Below are 23,218 nucleotides of genomic sequence, written 5' to 3' on the forward strand. Positions count from 1 at the left end.
AAGCACTCTGTATGACTATCTATAAGACTCGGCATTTCCTTATGGCATTAGAGACAAGAAGATCAAGGTAAGCATCATGATACTCGATACTTCTACTGGTAACACGAGACCTAAAATCAATTTATTTTATTCAAAATAGTCTTCTTCTGCTTCAATATAGCTTTTTTCATGGTCCAAAAGCATGTCAAAGGAGTGTTTTAGCTCGTTGGCCGGTATGGCGGCCAGTATGCCGGCGCAAGCCTATTGAATGGTCTCTACGTCTGCATAACGCTTTCCTTTCATGAAAATTTTTTAAATTTTTTTCAAAAAGGAAGAAGCCGCACGGTGCCATATCAGGTGAATACGGGGAGAGGTTAATGGTTAAAATGTGATTTTTGATCAAATAATCGTCCTTCGAATGTTGGATTCTGAGCAATTTTTTGTCGTCAGTCAATTTGTGTGGAACTAACCGTGCACACACCATTCGTAAGCCAAAACCCAATAAATCGATGTGTTGGAGATGTTCAATTCCATTTCCATGAATTTCAAGTTGATTTCGGCTGATTTTTGATGAATTCACGCACAGTTTCGATGGGATTTCCGGTGATCACGGATTTTGATTGGCCCACATGTTGATCGTCATTTATGTCCTCACAACCACTTTGAAAATGTTGAAACCACTCGTGCACTCTGCTACGAGATAGGCAATCATCGCCATAAACTTAATTTCAATTGATAAAACGTTTCGGTAAAAGTTCTACCAACTTTAAAACAAAATTTAATGTTGGCTCTTTGTTCGAAGCTCATTTTCGCACCGATAACATAAACATACTGACACTTGAAACGCAATAACTTCACTTCCAATCGATGAACTGTCATGAAATATCGATAAAGATAGCAGATTCTAACGCACCAGTCGACATATAGATGGCGCCACCAGGGGGCGCTAGATTCAAAAGGTCCTGTTTACTTAGTGAATCTTCAAGTCAGAAAATATTAGCTTTAAAATTTATTATTATAAAACTCTCTCTCTCTCTCTCAAATCCAAAATAAATATTGTAAATAATGCATATAAAGCGCTAAGCAACAATGCATTCCGGAGCGAAATATTGCAATTTTTCTAACATATAACGGCGATTTGACTTCCGCAGCCGACATGACGCCGTCGCTGTCGCTTCCGACGCTTCTGGATCAAAACATTTTCCGTAATTTGTAAAGCATACCAAGTTGTTTTCTTTTTTCTCAGAAAGTATTTATCTCTATTCAAGTAGCAAATGACTTTTTTTCCATAGCATACCTCAACTTTCACCCTATGGCATACATGCATACACACACACACAAGCGCACAAAAAAGTTATTTATTTCTGTAGTGGATTTTCTGCTTCAAATCGCATTGGCTTTTGAAAAATATTTCCTTTTAGAGGAGCTCATCGCATGCATTGCCACAAAGGCGGTGTATTTTATTTTTGAAAAAGATGTACAGAAATACCTATATATGCACATACATGCACACAAATGTGAGTGGACAACAACAGTGGGTGGGTGGCATTACTCGGTGTGCCGGTTGGCTTTGAATTCCTTCCGGCTGTCTTGCGCCTGGCATTTTTCACTGACATTAAGACACGATAAGACGACAATAGCAGCGGCAATACCAACAACAACAACACCAACACAATGCTTTCGTCTTGACTTCGCTTTCATGTAGGTATGTCCAGCGCTACGAAGGAGACGGCATCATGTGCGCTGGGCTGTGTGCTGGGTGAGCATTGTAGAATTGTAGCGAAGCATTCCTGTGGCTGCTTGGTCGGCTTCATCGGTCACGTACGTGAAATGTGTGTTTCCGATTGTCAAGTAAACACGTCGCACTCAAATGATTTGCCCATAACACAGAGCAATGCAGTTACATGAGAGTAAGTGTGTGTGTTTAGTAGGGCCACAAGCAGTGTTGGCAACACCTACACATACACATGTATATTTACATTACACAATCCTGCGCTGCGCATTTTAAAAACGTAAATGTACGATATACTTTATAAATAGGTAAGTGTTGCCATTTTCAGATTGCAGACAAAGTTGTGGAGTGCTTGGTGGGTGTGTTGGTATCGATCGGCTGCCAAGAAGAAACCGCACATTGAAGGCAAAATTGGAACTTTGCCATGCCGACAACTGCGTCTTTGCTGGACTTTCTCTGATTTTTTGTTGCTGTAGTAGGTGTTTTGCAATACAAGCATGTGTATATGTGTATATATACACGCACACATGTATATATGTATATATATATGTATATACACACATCCATGGTTACACAAGCAACAAAGCTTCAAACTCCACTTCATTCCATACCTTTGGCTGTTTCGCTTCATTCGTTCCTTTCACGTGCCGCTCCAACCGTCCGTCCACCTAGCCAAACTCCTGCTATCATCACACAACAATCTTGTAACATCCACGTCACCCACATAGCTGACACGGATGACTTGCATGCATGCCCGTGCGCTGTACGACATTAGCAAATCATTGCTTCAACATAAGGCGTACGTTGCATTAAAACCAGCAACGAAAACTAACAAAAAAATTACAACAAAACAACAACCAGAAGAAACGTTGATTTTGACTGCACTGAAGCTATAATAGCCTACACAGCTGAATTTTTTATAGCATAAATCGGACCTTTTTCTAGATTTTGATCAGCCAGTTTGTGTGGCAGCTATATGCTATAGTGCTTCGATCTGAATGAGTTTCACGAATATTATGAATTTGACTAAGAAAATAATATGTGCTTAATTTCAAAAAGATATCTTGTAAAATAAAAGAGTTTTTCACACAAGAATTTGAGTTCAATCGGTCAGTTTGTATGGCAGCTATATGCTATAGTGGTTCGATCTGAATAATTTTCACGGAAATTGTGGATTCTAATGTGCATAATTTCGGGAAGATATCTCGGAAAATAAAATCCTTTTTCATACAACTTGAGTTGAAGCGGTCAATTTGTATGGTAGCTATATGCTACAGTGGTCCGATCTATACAATTTGCACAGAGAATTGCATTGTCTTAGAAAATACTTTGTGCCGAATTAAAGGAAAAAGATATTGTAAATTAAAAAAAGTTTTCCACACAAGAAATTGATTTTGATCATTCAGTTTGCATGGCAGCTATATGCTATAACCAGCCGATATCTGCGATTCGAACAAATAAACTGCTCCTTAGAGAGAAAAGAATGTGTGCAAAATTTCAGAGCGATATCTCAAAAACTCAGTGATATAGTATGTACAGTATATACAGACCAAGGAACACGGCTAAGTCGACTCAACTCGTCAGGCTGATCGATTTCCGACCATTCCTTCTGGATATTATACTCTGTGGCAAGCTTAAAATTCCCTGTTCAGGGTATAAAAAATTGTATGCAACAAAACATAAAGGAGCTAGCAACAATAACAAAAAGCAAGACAAGTCAAAGCTGTGGCTGTCGCTGGCACTTATCGCCAAAACAGAGACGCTTAAAAGCTAACGGCTTGAGGAGCAAAAACACTACCACATAAAACAATACAAAAAAAACGTCACTAACTGCTTACGGCAACAGCAAAATAATAGTACGTTGTATGGGCAAGCAATGTTGCATAGCTGCTCTATCAAGATGAGGTCAAATGCTTAGCCACTTGGCTGGCTGACGCGCTCGCCTGCGCGCTTGTGGGCTGAATTGATGACTGAGTCGTGCGAGTAAGTAGATTTCGTAAGTGCATAAGTGCAAAAAACAACAACAAAAACAGACACAAAAACAAACAAAAAAATAAAAACAAAACCAACAAAGAAAAAGCCACCAAAACAAAGAAAAGCGGTGCTAAATAGCAAAAAAAAAAACTTTAGGGAGAAAAGCAGCAGCAAAGAAACGCAAAGAAAGCAAATCTGCAGCGCGTCAGACACCAGCGCCAAGCCAAGATTGCACTTTTCTTGCAAAAGTCGTCGATTTTCTTGTTTACTTTGCCAGTTTTTTCGCTTAGTTTATGGTGGAAACTGCTTAGTTGGCAGCCAAACCGCGCGCCAGTGCATGTATGTGTGTGTGTTAGTGTAAACTGTAGCCGCAGCGCTGATGCTGGAAAACTGATAGCTAAAATTAAATGAAACACGCGCATGCTTGGCGGCGCAAACACGCTGGCGGTATGCTGCGGAAATTTAGCGAAAGAGCTTACTTAAGTGCAGGATGTGAGCGGAGATGCTGATAATTCTCAAGCAGTGTCATTAAAGATTTTAACATAAGACAATAATTTTTTGCTGTCTTCCAGCGAAGTTTTTTTGAAGAGAAAATGTGACAACATAGCGCGGAAAAAGTTTTTGAAACAAAAACTCTGAATGAGTTGTTGTTTGAGGAGTTTATGCGAGATAAAGAACCGACTGTGAACTCTTTGATATTTTGACGAGGTTGAGACAATACTCTTCTCGCTGAGTCATCAGATATTTAGCAGAGAATTTCGTTGTTTTGTAATGACTACAAATTATGAAGGACTGCTTAGATGAGAACTCGTATTATCGAAACAATTTATTATTAAAGCAGCCAAAGGGTGGCATAATTTGGCGAGTTCTCGAACTTTACACCTCTGAAAATAGAGAAAACACTTGAAGCTCGCGAGCGTATTTTACTAATAAAGATAGATATAAAATTGAACTCTCCCCTCGCTGTGTGGTAAAACTAAATCGGCCAAAATGAGGACCCAGCCAAGCATAAGAATGATTAGAGGTACTAGAAAAGCGCTGCGCGGTCAAAGTTATCAACGTTATGACAAGTTCAAAGCAGCCGCTACGATGTTTCTTTATAATAAGTATCTAGAATAAACCCGAAAAAGCAACTTTATTCTCTCTTCTTCAGATAAGATTCGATCAAAGGCTTACTCATTTTTAGAACTTTCATCACAGTTTACTCCGAAAAAATTCTCTAATTATGCTGAGAATGCTGGAACCTTATTTAGTATTTATGGAACCGGAAGTTTGGCTCGTACCAAGTCCACCCAGTCGCATTGCTTTCTTGTAGTAACAGCATATGTTATTTATAGCCGGCTGATCTCTTTAACATTTAAATGGTTTCTTTAGCATGAGTTTAGGTTAGGTTAAGGTGAGTTTTAGGTTTGGTGAGATCGTAAGATTGATCCAAATTCGACGGATATCACTTACACAGACATTTTTCTCTTGTGATATATAAAAACGTCTTAAAGTGCATCACCTTATAGATCGCCAAAGCATTCCCAGCCACTTCGCTAGGTTCTCCAAAGGTGTGTCTACTGAAATATTTCAATATCAGTCTGGCAAAAGCCAGAAAATAAAAGAGAAAGTGATAAAATGATTGTAACTCGTCTTTCCCACACAGCTGTGGCAAGGAGCGACAAAATATTTAGTCCCATCGCATGTGAACCTATTGAACAATGTCCAGTCAGAACGCCTACGATTGCGGCGAGATTGACTTCGCTAGGTGCAAGTAGTCTGGAGGATCTCTTACGATTCAATTTGGATCAGAGAGCTTGCCGAACTAACTACTGGAGAGGCCAGAAACGATTACTTTACATATGGCTCAAGCAGCTCACGACTTTCGGTCCTAGACCGAGTATATTCTGGGTAGCTAAAGAACATCCGTTTGAAGGCGAGCTAAAGTGAGAAGGCGAAACATCATTTGGCGCATCCTTTTTGCAGGGTTGTGCGTTGAGTTTAGGACCCGCAACATAAAAAACGCCCCCAATGAAAAGGAACAAAAAGCCTCTGGAGAGAAACCCCCTTATAACGACCATAGCAAACGAATTAAGGATGGTCTTTTGGACTGCTTTAGTACACAGGTAGCACTAATCTGCATGAAATAACTAAGACAAAGTGTTAAGACGAGTTCCAATCATCTAACAATAAGTCAATGGCTGTGATCTTGGCTTGGCGCGTAAAATATATTTATGAAAACTTCTTTGACTTAAATAAAATAGTACGAGATCCATGAACAAATTGCATGAGATAACTGTTCGAAAAATAACTCAACGCCAAACGGTTCCACCATAATTTTTATACTTCACTGATTCCCATCAAACAACTCTTTCACACCACTCTTTGTACTCTAACCACCAAAGTCATACTGCAAAGCAACAATTTAGAAGAAAGTATATACTTTTCGTAAATTACTACTCACTACCACTTCACAACCCCAAAGGCACTAAACAATATTATGCCACTAAGATGCAGTGGTCACGTTTTCCCCGTTTTCGGAACTTGACTTATTTCTCACTTTCTTAAGTTTTTAGTTTCTCTTCGCATTGGTTTTTGCAGACCTCATTGAACTTTCAAATTTTATACGGCATTTGACTGCCACTACACGAATTTAGTAACTGTAAATTTGTGCCACACCATAATGTGTGTGTATGTGTGAGTGGGTGGGGCATCAAATAGCTGACCAACTGATATCGAATGCCAGTGTGGGATTTAACTAATGGCCATTGTTATTTCGATTAGTTTGTGAGCGAAGCGCCAACGGGCAGTCACGAAGTGCGCAAAAGCCAGGCAAAAACGAATGAAATAACGGTAATGAATACCAGAAACAAAAACCGAGAAGGAAAGAGGTTGAGTGGTTAGGCAATATAAGCAACAAAACCGTTAACAAAGTGCTTCGATTGTTGTAATTGTCAAGAGAAATTTTCTTTTTCTTCAAAACAAAAAAGTGAATAAAATTTATAGGAAATCGAAGCGGGCGGTTGCTATTGCGGGGAGATGTGGAAGGAATATGGATGCCAGAAATTGTTGCGTGCGGCAAAGTGATTGCTGTGGCACGTTTTCGAATTTATTTCGGAACAAATTTTTTTTTGGTTCGAAACTTTCGTACTGTCTGAGAGGGGAACAAGCGAGTGACGAGGGAAGCAGCAATCTCGGCGCTAAACTGTGGGTAAAGGAAAAATTCAGTGGCCCATTGCTGGAACGTGCGTTTATGGCGCTGGTGTTATGGCAACAAGCGCAAATATTTCTCTAGTGTTCATGCAACGACAACAACAATAATAACAACAAAGTGTGGGAAGTGATTTCCGAAACTAACCAAACAAAAATTTGTAACAAATTTGCTGCCACTTTTGCTTGCCACACACATTTTCTGGTGCCTGCGCTGCACTGCCGCACCCACATACACACACATGCGCATACTTTGGTGGCAAGTGAAGTCTGCGCGCTGCACGTTCCTTAGCCATTTTGGAAAGTGTCAGCCAGAAGTCAAACTGTTCGGCCAACTATTGGACAAGACAAACCAAGCCTCCTGTTTTGGTTGTTTTTCTTTTGTTTTTGTATTTTTTGTTTCCCAAGCGCTGTAGGCTGACAGAAGACGTAGAGTTAGGCTGTTAAGTTTTTGGGGCCGGCCAGCAGTTCGCAAAGACACAGGCCGAAAAGGGGCTCGGAAGGGAGCTGTTGTTGTTGCCGGCGGCCGGCAAGGCAGTAAATTGTGTGCGAAGTAGCAAAAGTTCAAATTTGATTTGCGAGACTTTCAAGTTGTGCGCCAAGTTGCACGATGAGTTGAGTGGCTTGAAGTTGGGACGTGCGTGCCTATTGTACTTATGACTATAAGTATGTGTCTATGGTTGGTATGAATATTTCTAGTAGGTGACCCAGTAGGAAATTCGTGCTCAGAGAAAATTTGGGAAACTTTAGCAAGGTGTTATGGTTTGTAAAGAAAGAGGGAGAGAGAAAAAGAGAGAGAGAGAGAGAAGAGAGAGAGAAAAGACAGAGAGAGAGAAAGACTAACTTGAGTGAGAGAGAGGTAAAAACAGAGAACAGAGACAGAGAACTATGTTAAGCGAAACTTTATCAAAGTATTGTGTTTTAAAGAGAGAGGGGGAGAAACAAAAATAACTTGAGTGAGCGAGAGGGAAATATGTTGAGCGAAACTTTATTAATATATTATGATTTGATTGTGTGAAAGAGAAAAATAAGCTGATCGATAAAGATATAGAGACAGAATGAAATTGAGAGAGACTATAGAAAGAAAGTGAGTGAGAGAGACTATAGATGGAAAATGAGTGAGAGAGAGTTAGTGAATGAGAGACAGAAAAAGAGAGTGTTAAGGGAAGAAGAGTGTTAAGGGAAAGAAAAAGAATGAGCGAAAGAGTTTTTGTAAGAAAACTAGCTTGCCATAAACTATTTATAATAGCTCTCTTCTATTGGTCATTTCTCTGCTCGTTAGAAAGTGTTTTGAATTGATACAAGAGAGTATGCGGATACCTTAATATGGTGGCAAACTTCTCTCACCAACGCTTGGTGAAGCGAAGACAGCATATATTAATATTGATTTATTTCAGCTCAAAACTTTTAAAATATGCTTAAAAGAAGGTGTCTCATTATAAAAAACAGCAATCATATATGTATAATCAAAAATTTCCTACTGGGTATTCATTACAATGTTTAGGCATAGCGTAGCTGCTCAATGGTATTAGCATGGCATAAACTAACTAACGAGGCGCGAATTCTCGCAAGTTTGGCTTTATTTTGCTTTGGCAGGCAGTCAAAAGTGCAAGACAACTAAAACTAATAATAAGGCAAACAAACAATTTTTGTATCGTGCATGGCATATACTAACACACAAACACATATAAAGTGACTGAATAGAGCATAAGAACACTAGAGAAGTCCAAACCATAACCACATGACAGCTTGAAAATTGCTTTATGGCACTACACGCCGCTTGACTCGAGGAGCTGCCCACTTTGCTGCCGCCACTGCTGGCACTGCTCCCGCTGCCGCTCTCACCGCGGACGCTGCTGTTTTTCTAAACAGTTGTTGCAACAAACTCAACTTTTGCACATAAGTAACTGTTTGCCGCTGGTATTTGTTGTTGTTTTTTGTTCTATTCCTTTGATTTTGCGATTGTTGTTTGCTTGTTTTCGCCTTTGGCCAATCACAAAGTTTTCGATAATGAAATCGAATTCTGTTTAGCCCCGGTTTGTTTTGGCTCTCAACTCTTTGAGCGTTTTACCGTTTTGCATGCTTTAGTGCATGTGTGTGTGTGTGAGTTTTCAAAGGATTTTTCCTTCCGTTTTTTATTTCTGGTTTTTCTGCTGCAACACCTCAAGTCTCAAGTCTGTTTATATAATTTATCGCCGTTTTGCATGCGATTATGTCAAATAAATCAGTGGCAGTCAGGCTTTACGCCCCGCTGTGCGCCTTTTTGATATATTATTGCGAAAATTTAATATTTCTTCTATCTGCATAATTTGGTTGGCGGCGTTTTCAAAGAATTATAGGCGCGCAGCGTCGTAAATGATATTTGAGTTGCACGTAAATTATAAAATTCACAAATTAGAAAATATAAAATTATGAAAATCAGAGCAACTTCCTGCTATTTTGGGTACTTATAGAGGCACGTAAATATATCTAATATTAATCATTAAGACGAGAGGTCATAAGACGCTTTAAAAATTGCTGAAATTAAATAATTTCATAAGATTGTAAAATTCACTTTATTTGACAAACTCGGGTTTATTGGTTATTTCGGTGTTTGGGATGGGAGGCGAGAGCCATGCATAGAAAGAAGTTCACGCAAGTGAGGATAGTTCTCTGAGCGCCATTGACTTGGGAGTGGCCAGAAACGATTATTTTACATATTGCTCAAGGATTTCAGGAATGAATTGAGGTAAAGTATCCTCCGGGCCAAAAAATATCCTCTTAAAGGGAAGCTAAAGTGAGTTGTGCGCTGGGTTTGTGACCCGCCACGTAAACAACATTCCAAATGAAAAGTCGGCTATAAACGCGTAGGCGGTGCCTACGCCAATAAAGAAGAAAAAGGTTAACGCTACTAACAATTTCGTAGAGCCATGCCAAGAGTATAAAAAATAATCATCTTTTCAGACTTTTAACCTAAACCTAACCAGGCTTAGGAACTCGTTTTTTGATTTCAGCATAAAACACTTCCGATAAACTCGCAGCTTATCACAAAATATTTCCTTAACTCGTTTCTGGTTGCACTTGACAACTGTGCTCAAAAACTAAAAATCTTAATTTGGTGTTTTTGCCATTATGATGACATGTGGCAATAAACCAGATTTTTAGAATTTAAATGAAGACTTACCTAAGTAAATTGGTGATGAATTGTTGTTATCGATAAAAATACTCGATTCAAGTTCTGAAAGAAAAAGAAAAAGGTTATATAAGCTTTTGTTATTATTATTTTTTTACGGAAACTAGTCATAATGGTATTGAAATAATAAAAGTAATAATAGTTTTTTTTTATTTATAATAGGTGTCTCTAATAATGTAAAGCCTTTAAGATAAGAGGAAGACCTAAACCATAAATGACGAGAACGACGAGATGAGTTGAAATCAGAGTGATTATCTGTCAGTTCGTCTGTCGGCCAGTGCAAGCTTTTGGACAGCTCTACGTAGTTCTTTGTGAGGCCACAGAAAAGAAGCACTCTAGTGTCCGAACTTACAAATTAGCAAAAGGCTTAGTTGCACTGGCCCACCAGTTGGTGGGATGTCTGAAAGTATGTGTTCCGAAGTGTCTGAGTCTTGACATCCCAAAAGCGGGACAATCAAGAAGGAAATGTTGAGTTGTTTCCAGCTCAGCTTCTTCCGTACACCTTCTGCAGATGGCGTCTTGTAGGATTCTAATTGCAAATACGGCAATGGCCTGTCAAAAGCCCCACAACTAAGGAGAGGCTAGCCTTACTGAGGACAAAGAAATCATTACATCTATTGCGATCGATCTTTAACCGACTTTCCGAACAGCGCATGTATCGATGGTGGCCCAACGAAGCCCAGCTATCTAGTAGTAGAACACAAGAAGATATGGTGGTATCGAACTGCTCCCATTCTACCAATAGCTTTTCTAGAGTGCTTTTCCTTGCCAGCTCATCTGCTTTACAATTTCCTGCAATTCCGCTGTGGCCTGGCATCCATACCAGTTTTATCAGAAAGATCCGCATTGCTATTGATAGCGAGGTTTGGCACTCCTTGATCAGCCCTGAACGCACTATCAATGAGCGCGAGGCTCATTGCTACCTAATGTCTACAACCCTTGCCTGGAAAATACTGCAATAGTCAGGAAGTCTGCAGCTGGAGTTGATAAAGAGCTCCGGACAGTAAACGCTTCCTCGCAAGCTTTGACCCATCCATAAGGAAGTTCACTGTCCCTCTCCTCTAACGGGTTCTTCCCACCCACAAGTCCATCGTCGGTATATGGGCAGATAATGCAAGTGCAAGCAGTAAATTGAGTAAAAATTGAGATTTCTCGATGAAACTTGGCATCCGCGTTCCTTCGCAAAAAAAGTACGCAGATTTAGATGAGCGTAATCGCACAATATCGCGTAACACAATTTTAAATTCCTTTCGATTCTTTCACTTTCCGTTACACGCGAATAATGCCTTTAGAGTATGGCTAAAAAATGGTCCAAAATCCAACGAACACTGTTCAAGACTTTTTGTACCAAACATTTAGACTTCAGTACCTCTAGTTAACTTTTTACTGAAAATATTGGTCAGTGTGTCTGATTAGTAATTGAAATTTGGAGAGAATTCATTTCCTGACAGTAAGGTAACTTCATATCGCATATACATATATATCGCATATATCGACCAATATGTGAGTCAACATACAAATAATATCATAAAATTGAGTAAGCGTGTTTTTCTTATAGCGGAGCATATTTGTACTAAGAATGATTAAAATCGGGTGCAAATTCGCTCTAGACCCTATATAACTAACATGCCTTATGTAGTTGAAGTTACTTCCATGCCAGTTGTAAAAGTATGAAATGTTCAGACAGACTTAGCTCTTCCTTTCATGTTTGCAATTAAGTCTATCGTTTCTTAGTTCATCAAAGAAGTATTATATATCTAGGCATATATTCTGAATCATGGAAGATAATGAAGAAAGATCTTTCCAACCGTACATACTATGTACATATAGGTAAAAGATATAAAAATAAATCAAAATTGGAGCGAGAGTTAAAGTGCCACATATACTGATTATTGCCTGTAGTGAGGTTTCTAAAACTGATTTCATAAAAAGTCACAACGCGTTGATTAGAAGAATGAGACTCGTTGTGCAGTCGGCGCTTCGCAAACTTCTTTGAGTATAGTAATGTTGTAAGCTCAGCCCAAGAGGTGAATAGGAGACGCTCTGTCCTCTGAGAATGTAAAAATTTAAGAGATTTGTAAGGTATTTCATAATCGCGCGGTTGTGTATATAAAATATGGAGGATACTCCAAGAACAACAACTGATTCTTTGATAGGATTGAAAGTTAAAAACTTTTGAAATGAAAGTCACAAATTTGAGGTCCTCGAAGCACCACGTTCCTTATGATAGGCTAAAACTGCCAAGGCTTACGCGAAATGCCGAATGTAGGCAACACGCATTTACGAAGAAGGAATAATAGCAGAGGAAGTGCAGAGTTATGCATTTGCGGTAAGATATCTAAATAAAAAGCAATTGTGTTGTTAAATTTTTTTATAATAAGGCTAAAAGAAGTTTTTAAGCTTTACTACAAACCGTACCTTAAATTATAGCATAGCGACTCTGGCATAACCAACCATAAGAAAGTATATTTTCCCTGCCAAACTTAACATTTCAGAGCAAATATTTTTAAATTAAATTTTTGCAAAATATGCAGCTACACACATACACATACTCTTATATACATATATAATACAAGCAGTCACGCTAAGAAAGGCCGTCTCTTTCATATCCGGTAGCGGATCAAGCAATTTCTTTTCATGCGAATATGTAGCGGTGCTGGAAAGCATTTCCTTCGGCTTAAGAAAACCGCTAACCAAACACAGCGCAACAACAGGTTTCATGCTTTCTCGCTTCTCGCTTAATGACCGCAGCGAACTTTGCACTGTAAATATTGTGCCACAAGAATTTCCACAATTCAGCAGCGGCGTTATCCTTAAAAGCCCGCACAAAGTATCTCATTTTCTTTCTTTCTTTATTTGAGATATTTTCTATCTTCTTGTTGTTGTACTTGTTGCTTTTGTTGGGGTTTGTAATGTTCGCAGCTTTACACGTTTTCAGCTGGCGGCTTTCGCTGGAGCGAGGCGGTGGCGGTCAAAGGCCGTCACGCTGTGCACACACACAAGCACACTTACATACATACTGGCTTTAGCGGCCAAACAAAAGGCCATAAATATATAGGTAAGTTGTGTACATATATGTAGGTATGAGTATGTGTGCAAAAAAAATTGGGAAAATAATAGAAGCATGAAATAACATAGCTCAGCAGAGTAGAGTAGCGGAAAGCTAACGATTAAATATCTGCTGTAGCAGACAACAATCTCTCACAAATGCTGGCCTTTGTGGCACTTTGCCGCTTCTTGTCGGTGGGTCATCGCGTCGGTCAGCTAAAGAGGAGTGGAAAGCATAAGGAAAGTAAGCTTAAATATATGCTGGCCAAACACATACACACGCATATATAAATATACACATATACACACATTCATCCATATATATAGGCCACTTAGCCCGTGGGTGCGAGCGTCAAAAAAGTCTCTCTACCAAAAGCGTCATTGACGCTGTGTTGGCTCGGTGTGGCCTGTTGAATGCTGTTGCTATTATTTAGCTGTCGTTTGTTGGCGAAAATGCCAAATTTTCTTTAATAGCATTAAGGTTTTAAGAATATAGCGCTTATTTATTTTGTATTTTTTTGCTTTTGAGCCGAAATTGCTAGTTCATGCTAACGCCTGATAGCGCTTAGTTCAGGCTAAGCGCATTTTTATTTTTTAATTAAAGCAAATATTATGTGTGCATTTGAGAGAGGGGACTTTCGTTAGTTTGAGAATTTTTTTCTTTTAATAATGACTGCCGGGTTCATATGGCACTGTGGCTTTATGAAAAAATAGCTTAAGTGGACTTAAGTCATTGCGCGGAACTCGAGTTAACTCGATGACTATTGCTAGCCTTGACTCTATCTCTATCGACGGAAACTGGACCTAAGGCCCAATTTTCAACCAATTTTGCAGCAAATGGGGCCGTATCTCAGCAACAACGCGCCGATTACTATCTTTCAAGGCGTTAGCGGTCTCGGAAAAAACTTTTTGTTTCGTTTGGAACCAAAGGTCATCCACATCAACATCAACATCCTCCGATTCAGGCAAGAAAAATTCAACAATCTTGACTCTATAACGTTCCCCATTAACTTTAATCTTATAGTCTGCTCCATTTTTGAAGAAATACGTAACAAGGCGGCCACACTCAGGAAATTATTAGGTCCTTGTGCTGGTAACCAAATGAAGCTTTATCTAGAAACTCAGTGGATTGGGTAAATAACCTGACTTTCCACCCTAGCTGCTCAAGGTTTCTTAAGTTGGAATATTGGCTGCCGTGAAATATGTCTTTTCTCATACGGCTGTAGGCGGGACATTCGCTAAGATAATGTTTCAGCGTCTGATCATCCTCCGCACAAGCTCTGCATTTCGCCTAAGGTTCCTTTTGTCTAGAGTTAGTACGAGTTTTTTGGCCCGTTCCCCATCAACACTACCCCAAAGCAACTGTGAAGGATGTCTTGTGTTGCTTGTGTCCCAAGACCTGAGTTATTCCTTTACGGAGTATTGCTTCAAATAACCTGGCCTTGAAGGAGATGAATGGGGGCAGCTTAGGGAAATTATGTCTGCGGGTCCAAAGTATGAAATTAATGCTGCTGATGACCAAATTATGGAAATTATGAATGACTCAAAAGTTCAGATCGTCTATTTTGTAGAAATCTGAGTAAGTTCTTAGACTAGTTGTAATATATGGAATGGACACATAAGCTCTACTCGAATTATTAAATAAAATGTGTATTTCAGAAAAGTGGTCTAACAGCTTCATATATTTACTCTCTTTTTCAATAGGGACGCTACAAAAGCAGATCGATAGGGACAGCAAACGAGACCATATTTTTCCCCGTTCTTTTGGAAAGTCATACGATCCAACAACGAGTCGAAATTATTAAAGTGTACTACCGAAATCGGAGTCAGTGATCTTAACTTTAAGAGCGTTACGTCCTCTTTATGATCGTCATAATCGTGCTGTCAATTCAACAGTTGAGCGTCTAGTGGAAAATTTTAATCCATAAGCACAGTACAAAATGTTTCCACAATTGAAGAAAACCCAAATCAGTATCTCACCCTCGTGGGCCTTCTCTGTGAGACGTCTTTGTTGTTGTTGGCGAATTTTGCGAAAAGATCTTGGCCTACATCCAAGATCAAATTGACACAAGAACTGAAACCGTTGACCACCAGAATCGTCGTATGTTCGTGAGTTGGGCTGAGCAACAACTTAACAATGATCCGGATTTTCATCGAAGAATCACCTTCAGCGATGAAGTTCATTTAAGGCTGAAAGGCTACGTCAATAAGCAAAATATGCGTTATTGGTCAGGCAGCAATCCGAACGTATTCCATGAGTTGGGATTGCATTCCGAAAACATTACGGTTTGGTACGGTTTATGGGCCGGTGGCGTCATTGAGTCGTACTTTTTCCGTGATGATCTAGACCGGCACGTTACTGTGAATGGGAATCGCTGCCGTTCAATGATAACCGAATATTTTTGGCTCGAGTTGGATGATATGTACTTAGACAATATGTGGTACCAGCAGGACGGCGCCACAAGCCACACAGCAAATGTCACAATCGATTTATTGAAAACCAAATTTGGAGAACGTGTTATCTCATCAAATGGCCCAGTCAATTGGCCGCCTTGGTCGTGGATTTGACGCCGTTAGACTATTTGCTGTAAAGCTACGTCAAGTAGATGATCTACGTCAACAAGCCAGCGACGATTTATGGACTTCGTACGAATATCAAACGTGAAATTGCAGCAGTATCGACCGATTTATGCTTAAAAACCGTCGAAAATTGGGTTCAGTGTCTGGACTTCTGCAAGCGTGTCCGTGGTGGTCAGTCAGAAGAATTGAGTTCCATGCATAATGTCATCGAATGTGCTTTCATAGAAATAAAGAATTTCATTGATATTCTAAACCGTTTTATTTTATTAAAAAAGCTTTTGTAGCGCTATTATTGAAAAAACCCGTCATTGGAGGCGTTTAAATGGCGACAAAAGCTACAGAAAACCAGTATACATAATTCATGGTTTTGGAGTTAATCCTACTGATTTAGTTTTTTTTTTTTTTTTTTTTTCAAAACATAATCTTATTTATTAGAAAATTGTTTAGTGAAATCACTGCTGGTAAAATTTGTAGGAAATATTTTTCAGCTTTGGCTGTGAATTTATGTTGAAATGCGTTCCTAAAAGTATACCACATTTAAATGAAATATTAGCGTTGTGGTTACTAACCGCGTAGTCTACATTTAGGAAAATGTTGAAAAAGCATAAAAACCAGGTGCATTAAAGTTTAAAATAAAACTGGATTTCTGGTTAGAAATTTTTAGAGCCCTACAAAATGTAATTATTTTAATTAGTTGCTAAAATACGAAATTTTTGATATAATTGCCATCATCATGTCATTAAATCCGCAACTCAGCGCACACTTCATCGAAATACAAAAGTCAAATGAACTGAAATTAGCAAAAATTATTATTATTATTAAATCAATTAATTACTAGCTGAACTGACACAAAACAACCACTACGCCAAGCCCACAATTTTTTTGGTGTTCTGTGCGGTGAACATGATGCGCCTTTACCACAGCTGCCACTAATTTCACACGACCGCATTTACATATTACTAAACTAATTAATTTGGCATTACGAATGCGAAGAATCGCAATTGATTTGAACCCTGAACCCTTTGCCTCCTGCTCACGCGGCAAAAACTGTATCATTTCACCCTTTCGTTGCTCTTCACACCCGCTTTAAATTAGCCGCGTTGGCATAAAATTTCGAATGGAGCTGTTGCGGTTTCCTTATTGAACATGGAAAATTGCATAGAAAATTGGATAATTTTGTTAATCACTTTAAAATGTCCAATTTGTGTGTTGTGTAATGAATTTATGATAATTATGCAATGTTTTTGTATTGCGCTGTGTGGCATGCAACTACTTACTTTAATTTATTGTTGTTTATGTAGAGTTTTTGAAAAGCAAACAAGGCTCTATGTGGGAAAGCAGGCATTGTGGCTAAATGATATGTGGACTAGTGACTAGACATCTATCTATACATATGTGGTATATATGTATATGGAAAACTGCAAATAGATTTTTTGTTGTTGTTTATGTGTTAATATTCAGCGTTTTGCAAATATTTTCATTTTTGTAGTCTATTATGTAAATTGCTGCCACAAATAAACTGTAAAGTTTTCGAACTATTTCGTTTTCACCACGAAACAATAAGAGTTCTTCAACAAATTTGCATATGTGTTTTCACACATACAAACATACACGTCACATACATATAAACATATCAAATTTCATAAATTACACTGTTTACTTGTTAGTATTCACTTGTTGTTGTGACAATAACAAGCACCATGACTGCTATTATTAAGTGAAATTAAGTAGAGTTTGGCAAATTGGTTGTTTAAAAATTCTTTTCACGACAAAATGAGCCACCGGATAGCAAGCATTTATACCCACATGCATACATACATATATATGTACATGTCTGTGCGCTTATACCTTAATGGTATTTGTTGTCTTTAATGTGGGTGGACTCATTATAAAATGCTTCACTGATGATGGGAATGGAATGCGTTGGGAATAATCGTGTTGAAGTCTTTTGCAGTTCATATATAGAAACATCTAACGGTACATTAATGACCACTGCTGCATGTCATTGAAGTTGGGAAGAATGGCGGTTGTGCTGACTGTATAAAAATATGTGGATAAGGTAACTGCTTTAAGTACTTTTGAATTGTAAAACACTTTCCAAAGAAATTTGTTATCAGTATTTTTGTTAAAAAGTCTACACAATACACAAATAAAAAAGTCTCGAAAATTTTTTATGGGTTCAGAGTTTTCTACAAACAGCTTAAATGGCTTTTTGACAAATATTATAAACTCTACAAAAAGTCTCCAAATTTTTTTTCAATGCGTCTAACTACTTACTATGCTTATATACTTATATATATGTAAGTTTCTAAATCCATACATATGATAAAAATATAATTTTTTTTCAAAAATAAAATTCTCTACAAAAACTATAAACTTGACATAAAGCCTCTAATTAATTTTTAATTTAACTCAATTAATGTTGTTACATACAAATACATCATAAATATATATAATTTGAAGATAAAAATGCCGTACGAAAACAGATTTTTCTATGCACGTTGCCGTCATTAGGAGCAAGAAATCTTTACAAAAAAGTCTCCAAAATTTTTTTGTGGCTTTTTATGGTACAGAGTTTTCCGTAAGAAGCTTAAATAGATTTTTTCAAAAATTATAAACTCTACAAAAAGTCTCCATTTCTTCATTAACAATACTTACAAACGTATCTAAATCCATATGATAAATAGCTAAATATTATTGTTTTCACAACAAAAATTTTCTACAAAAGCTATAAACTCTACACAAACTCCATATAAAATCTCCAATTTCTTTAATTACCTTTTTATTTAATATTCTTATCTACATCATAATCATATTAATTTTGGAAATTAAAATGCCTTACAAACGCAGATTTTTATATGCAAATTGTCTACACCTAGTGTAAGAATTCGTGATTTGTTTCAAAAATTATAAACTCTACAAAAAGTCTAGTCAAAAGACGAATAGGTAAATTAAATTATTAGTTAAACTAAATATCTCTCCAAAATCAAACTCTACATTAAGTCTCCAATTTCTCTAATTCAACTAATTATTTTATACTTTTATATATGTATTACTCATTTTTTTTATTTTGAAAATTAAAATTTCCTACAAAAGCTATAAACTGTACAATAAGTCTACAATGTTTATATTAGTTTTGAAAATCAAAATCTCTAAAAATATGATTCGAATAATGAATTCTTTTTAAACACTTAACTATTTGCTTGAATTTGAGCTAGTACGCTTATAACGCCTTAAGGTCTTACTCTTCACTCCCCTTATCTTTCATTTGTTGTCTGTAAAAGTCTGGGAGCTTGTGAATGCAATAATTATTGCTCTGGCGAAGCATCCATTACCTATATATTCAAAAGTTTCATTCTAGTGAAATCATATTGCAACCCTATCCAGAATACTTGCCCAGTTTGTTGATATTACTCAAAGTTTAATGAAGTTTCCTTTAGAAAAAAACCAATTTCAGTATCATACCATAAATGACATTATAATTAAACTCGATTAGAGAAAAGTGTTGGCTTCCATTTTGAGCTCGTTAAAACTTTTTATTCTTCTACAAACCCATAATGTGGTGTTTACATATGTATTCATGAAAACAAAAAAACATTTTTATTGGTCGTGAATTGTCAAATACATATGTTAGATAATGACATAATATTTGTGTTCTTTCTGGTAACAAGTTCTTGAAAATAGAAGAATCTGCAGAATTATATTATTTCAAGCTAATTGAAGTCAAAAGCTTTATTCTTCTACTTTTTAATATTCAATTTCTGGTGAATTAGTACTTTTTTGTGTTCGCGGTGACAGATTTATGACCAAAACAAGCGAGCATAATGAACTTGCAAGCGGGACACTAATAAACTACTGCTTTAATTTCGAAAATCATAAACCAAAAATAAAAGAATAGCACTCAAACTCATATAAACTGAAATGGCTATGTATGCATATAAGTCAGTATGTAAAATCTGACGTACACTGCACTTCCGCCATAAAAATCTGAGATATATTGTCTACTTCACATGAACTGCAATTTGCCGGCAGATGAGCAAGTCAAGCGTCGAAAAACGATAAACAAAATTTGAGCGGCAACTAGCAACCGAAACAAACGGAGATTAATGTTCGTGTTCAAAGTTGAACAACATTTTTATGTTTCGAAGGAAGTAGCGGATTTTAGCATTAATACGTTTAAAGTGTTTTATGTCTGTCTACTTGCTGGGTGAGGGCAACAGGTGAGTGGTGCTTAGATGTGAGTGGCATGTGAAGTGCTGGGTACTCGGCGATTTATGTACACCAAAATTAGTTGTTGATTCTTAGCGTAATATAATAAATTACTTGAAGATTAATGTTGCTCCAAATTGTGAACTCTACTAAAGAGTCTCCAAAATGTAGAAACATATTTTTAAATTATTAGCGATCACTTTAATGTTTACACGATTTTTCAGTTACAAAAGTATGCTATTGCACAATATCATAGATTATGAACTCTACAAAAAAGTCTCCAAAATGTATAGAAATATTTTTTCAATTATTAGCAATCAATTTTATATTGGTAAGTTATTTTCAGTTAAATTTTTGTAAGTTTACAAATAATTTTCAAATTAAGAACTCTACAAAAAAGTATCCAAAATGTCAAAATAATTTTTTAGTTGTTAACGATATATTATGTTTACAAATTTTTTCGGTTACAAATATAATAAGTCTACAAAAAATGTTCCAAACTAAAAAGTCTCTAAAATGTAAAAATATAGTATATTTTTTAAATTATTAACGATCATTTTTATTTTGAAAGAATTGTTTGGTTACAGAAATATTTTCTTACTTGTAAGTCAATACAAAATGTTCCAAACTAAAAACTCTACAAAAAAATCTCCAAAATTTAAAAATGTATTTAAATATAACCATTTATACAAAAATATTCGAAACACAAACGAAGTGTCATTATTTCTATGGCCGCTACAGTATATTTCCTCAAATATTTTAAAAGAAGCAATTTATTTTTACTTTGTGCATGCTTAGCTGCTGCATTGTGCTCACTTGAGGGCCAACTAATGAATACATTAGGAGGTGATAATTAAACATGTTTTAGGCTTTCATATAATTTAAGAAAAAATAGAAGAACCCTGAATAAAATATGAATGTTTGAGAAATCAACAACAAATGTCTAACACAAATAGCTATTTTTGGCACAATAATCTTCATTTTTTATGTTTTCATTAACACCCAACTCTGACAGCAAAGAAACTGCGACACTGACATTGCACCACTTAATACCCCTATGTCGTGTAGCCTGTTTGACATACGCTGGAAGACACTTCCGTGTCAAAAACTATGAAGAAACACAAAAAATAATAACAAATGACAGGCAAGGAACGCGAGTGATCCATTCTCATCAATTTCCACACGCATAAAAAGTTCTCCACACAAAATATGTGGCGGCAACTTCGTTTTAATGAATGTGCTGTGCAACAATTTTAACGAAAAGAAGCGTGATGCATGCATGCATGCAACATATGTATGCATAGAGGTAGTACACACTTCAATCAATCGAAGATTCTTGGCGTACATGAACAATACATTAATCATATTCTGTGTGCCGCTGTCATTTATTTGTGTTGGTCGCTGGAGAAGTGCACTGTCATTAGAAGTGCTGGGGTTTTTTGTAAATAAAAGTGTTTTCCTTTCATTAAGTATGTACATATATACATACAGTACATAAGTACGTATGTGGCAACTCCCTGCTTCCTCGTTTTCCCTTAATTAAGTTCATAAATGTTTGTTTTAGTTTTTAGAAGGTCTTAAAAGGGCAACAGGGAGCATAAGAAAATATTTTAATGAAATAGAAAACATGAGTTTCATGGGGTTCTCCATCAAATGTGGCATGTGTATGTAAGTATTTAGAAACATTTGTGAAAAAAATACATACAAACACATACTTTAACACATACAAGTATATATAACCATATGCGCACCATCATTAATTTATTTGTCAAATGAAAAGTGAAACAATTGAAGGGTTTCCCGGCACTCTCCTCACAGCTGTTCTCACCACCGCCTGCTCCTTTGAGAAAATCAATTAGCCTTTCATTTGTTTTAATTCAAAGAACATTTGAAGCCGTAGGAACATACCAAAAAATATCAAAAATAAAGAAAATACATTACAAAGCATTTGTAATGTATAAAAATTTAATAAAAATATAAATAGATTTAATTAATGCCACATTAACTTTATTAAAGCAACTTCCAACAAATCGCAATTCATTCAACTTTTAGCTTCCAGTTACTATTTGTATTGTTTCTCTCCGACAACTAACATATGTACATACGTACATACATATGCTACTTATGCATTTGTTTACATTTTTTACGCAACTCTGGGCTGTTAGTCAGTTTCATTCAAGCCGCCTGTATAATTATTTCGTATTTTTGCCGCCTTGTTTAATTTATTAGTCAGCTTTAATGAATGAAAATTGCAAAAGAAGCATCCGACACAAAAATTGCGCAAAGCACTTGTATTCATGTACCCAAGCAATAAAGGCAAAAAATATATTTATATGAAATAAACCAAAGTGCACAACAGCGAGTAAAGGCAAATTCTAAGGGTAGCTAAGAAATTGAATACGAAATTTGAAGCCGTTAATGTGAAATTTACTTTGCTGTTAAATAAATGCAAACATATTTTATTTAATTTAAGGTCAACAAAATGCCGAGAAAAAGTATTAACGTACATATGTATGTATATGTACCTTCCTAGAACTTTCACAAAGTTGGAACGATATTCATGTCTGAAGGTAGTATAATAAAATATGATGCGATAAAACTACTTTTTCAAAAAGTCTCCAAAAATTTTCAAAGTCTCCATGATTTTTGTAAAACTCTATAAAGTTCAGACGTCACTTAGTTTATATTTCTGCATGCAAATATATCATAGGAACTTAAAATCACGTTTTCCGAAGTCTACAAAAGTTTCGAAAGTCTCCGGAAAAATTATTTTTAGTATTAAATTTCAATAAGGTTAATTAATAATTAAGAAAATTTGTCTTGAACGATAAAAATAATATTTTTATTTTTCTCGAATTTTTTTGATCCCTAGATTTCCTTGAGAATATATAGAATTGTCGCTAATCGTTGCATATATGTATGTATGTATGTATGTATGTATGATATTTATGTATGTACGTAAAAGTATAAATTTGATAACTACTTCTTTCTTGAAAAATAAATTTTGTACATACATACATACATACATACATACATATGTACATATGTATAATGAAATGTATTGTACATGATTAATTACAATGTATCATAAGCTCATAACAATGCTAATATAATTAACGAAATCGCAGTATTAGTCTGAGAGGAAAATTTTCAAAGTCTGCACTAAATGAAAATTATAATATATATTATTAAGTACTTTTGAAAATTGTCAATGAATAAATGCACTGATGTTTGGCAAAGTCTCCAAAATTTTTAAATAAATTAAAATTATAATATGCATTAAAATTTTAATATTTTTGAAAATTATCAATAATTAAATGCAACAAACTGTG

At 36.4% G+C, this 23,218-nt stretch overlaps 1 protein-coding gene across 2 annotated transcripts in view; it reads right to left on the reverse strand.

Moving 5' to 3' along the window:
- The window catches only part of LOC126760136 (uncharacterized), a 271,609-nt gene that overhangs the window by 153,220 nt on the left and 95,171 nt on the right, over positions 1–23,218 (reverse strand). For both annotated transcript variants that reach the window (XM_050475571.1, XM_050475570.1), the window contains one exon: positions 10,041–10,094. The gene's annotated coding sequence lies outside the window, so the exon portion shown is untranslated. The remainder of the gene's footprint in view (positions 1–10,040; positions 10,095–23,218) is intronic.

This window comes from Bactrocera neohumeralis, chromosome 5 (assembly GCF_024586455.1).
Source record: "Bactrocera neohumeralis isolate Rockhampton chromosome 5, APGP_CSIRO_Bneo_wtdbg2-racon-allhic-juicebox.fasta_v2, whole genome shotgun sequence".
Lineage (NCBI taxonomy): Eukaryota > Metazoa > Arthropoda > Insecta > Diptera > Tephritidae > Bactrocera > Bactrocera neohumeralis.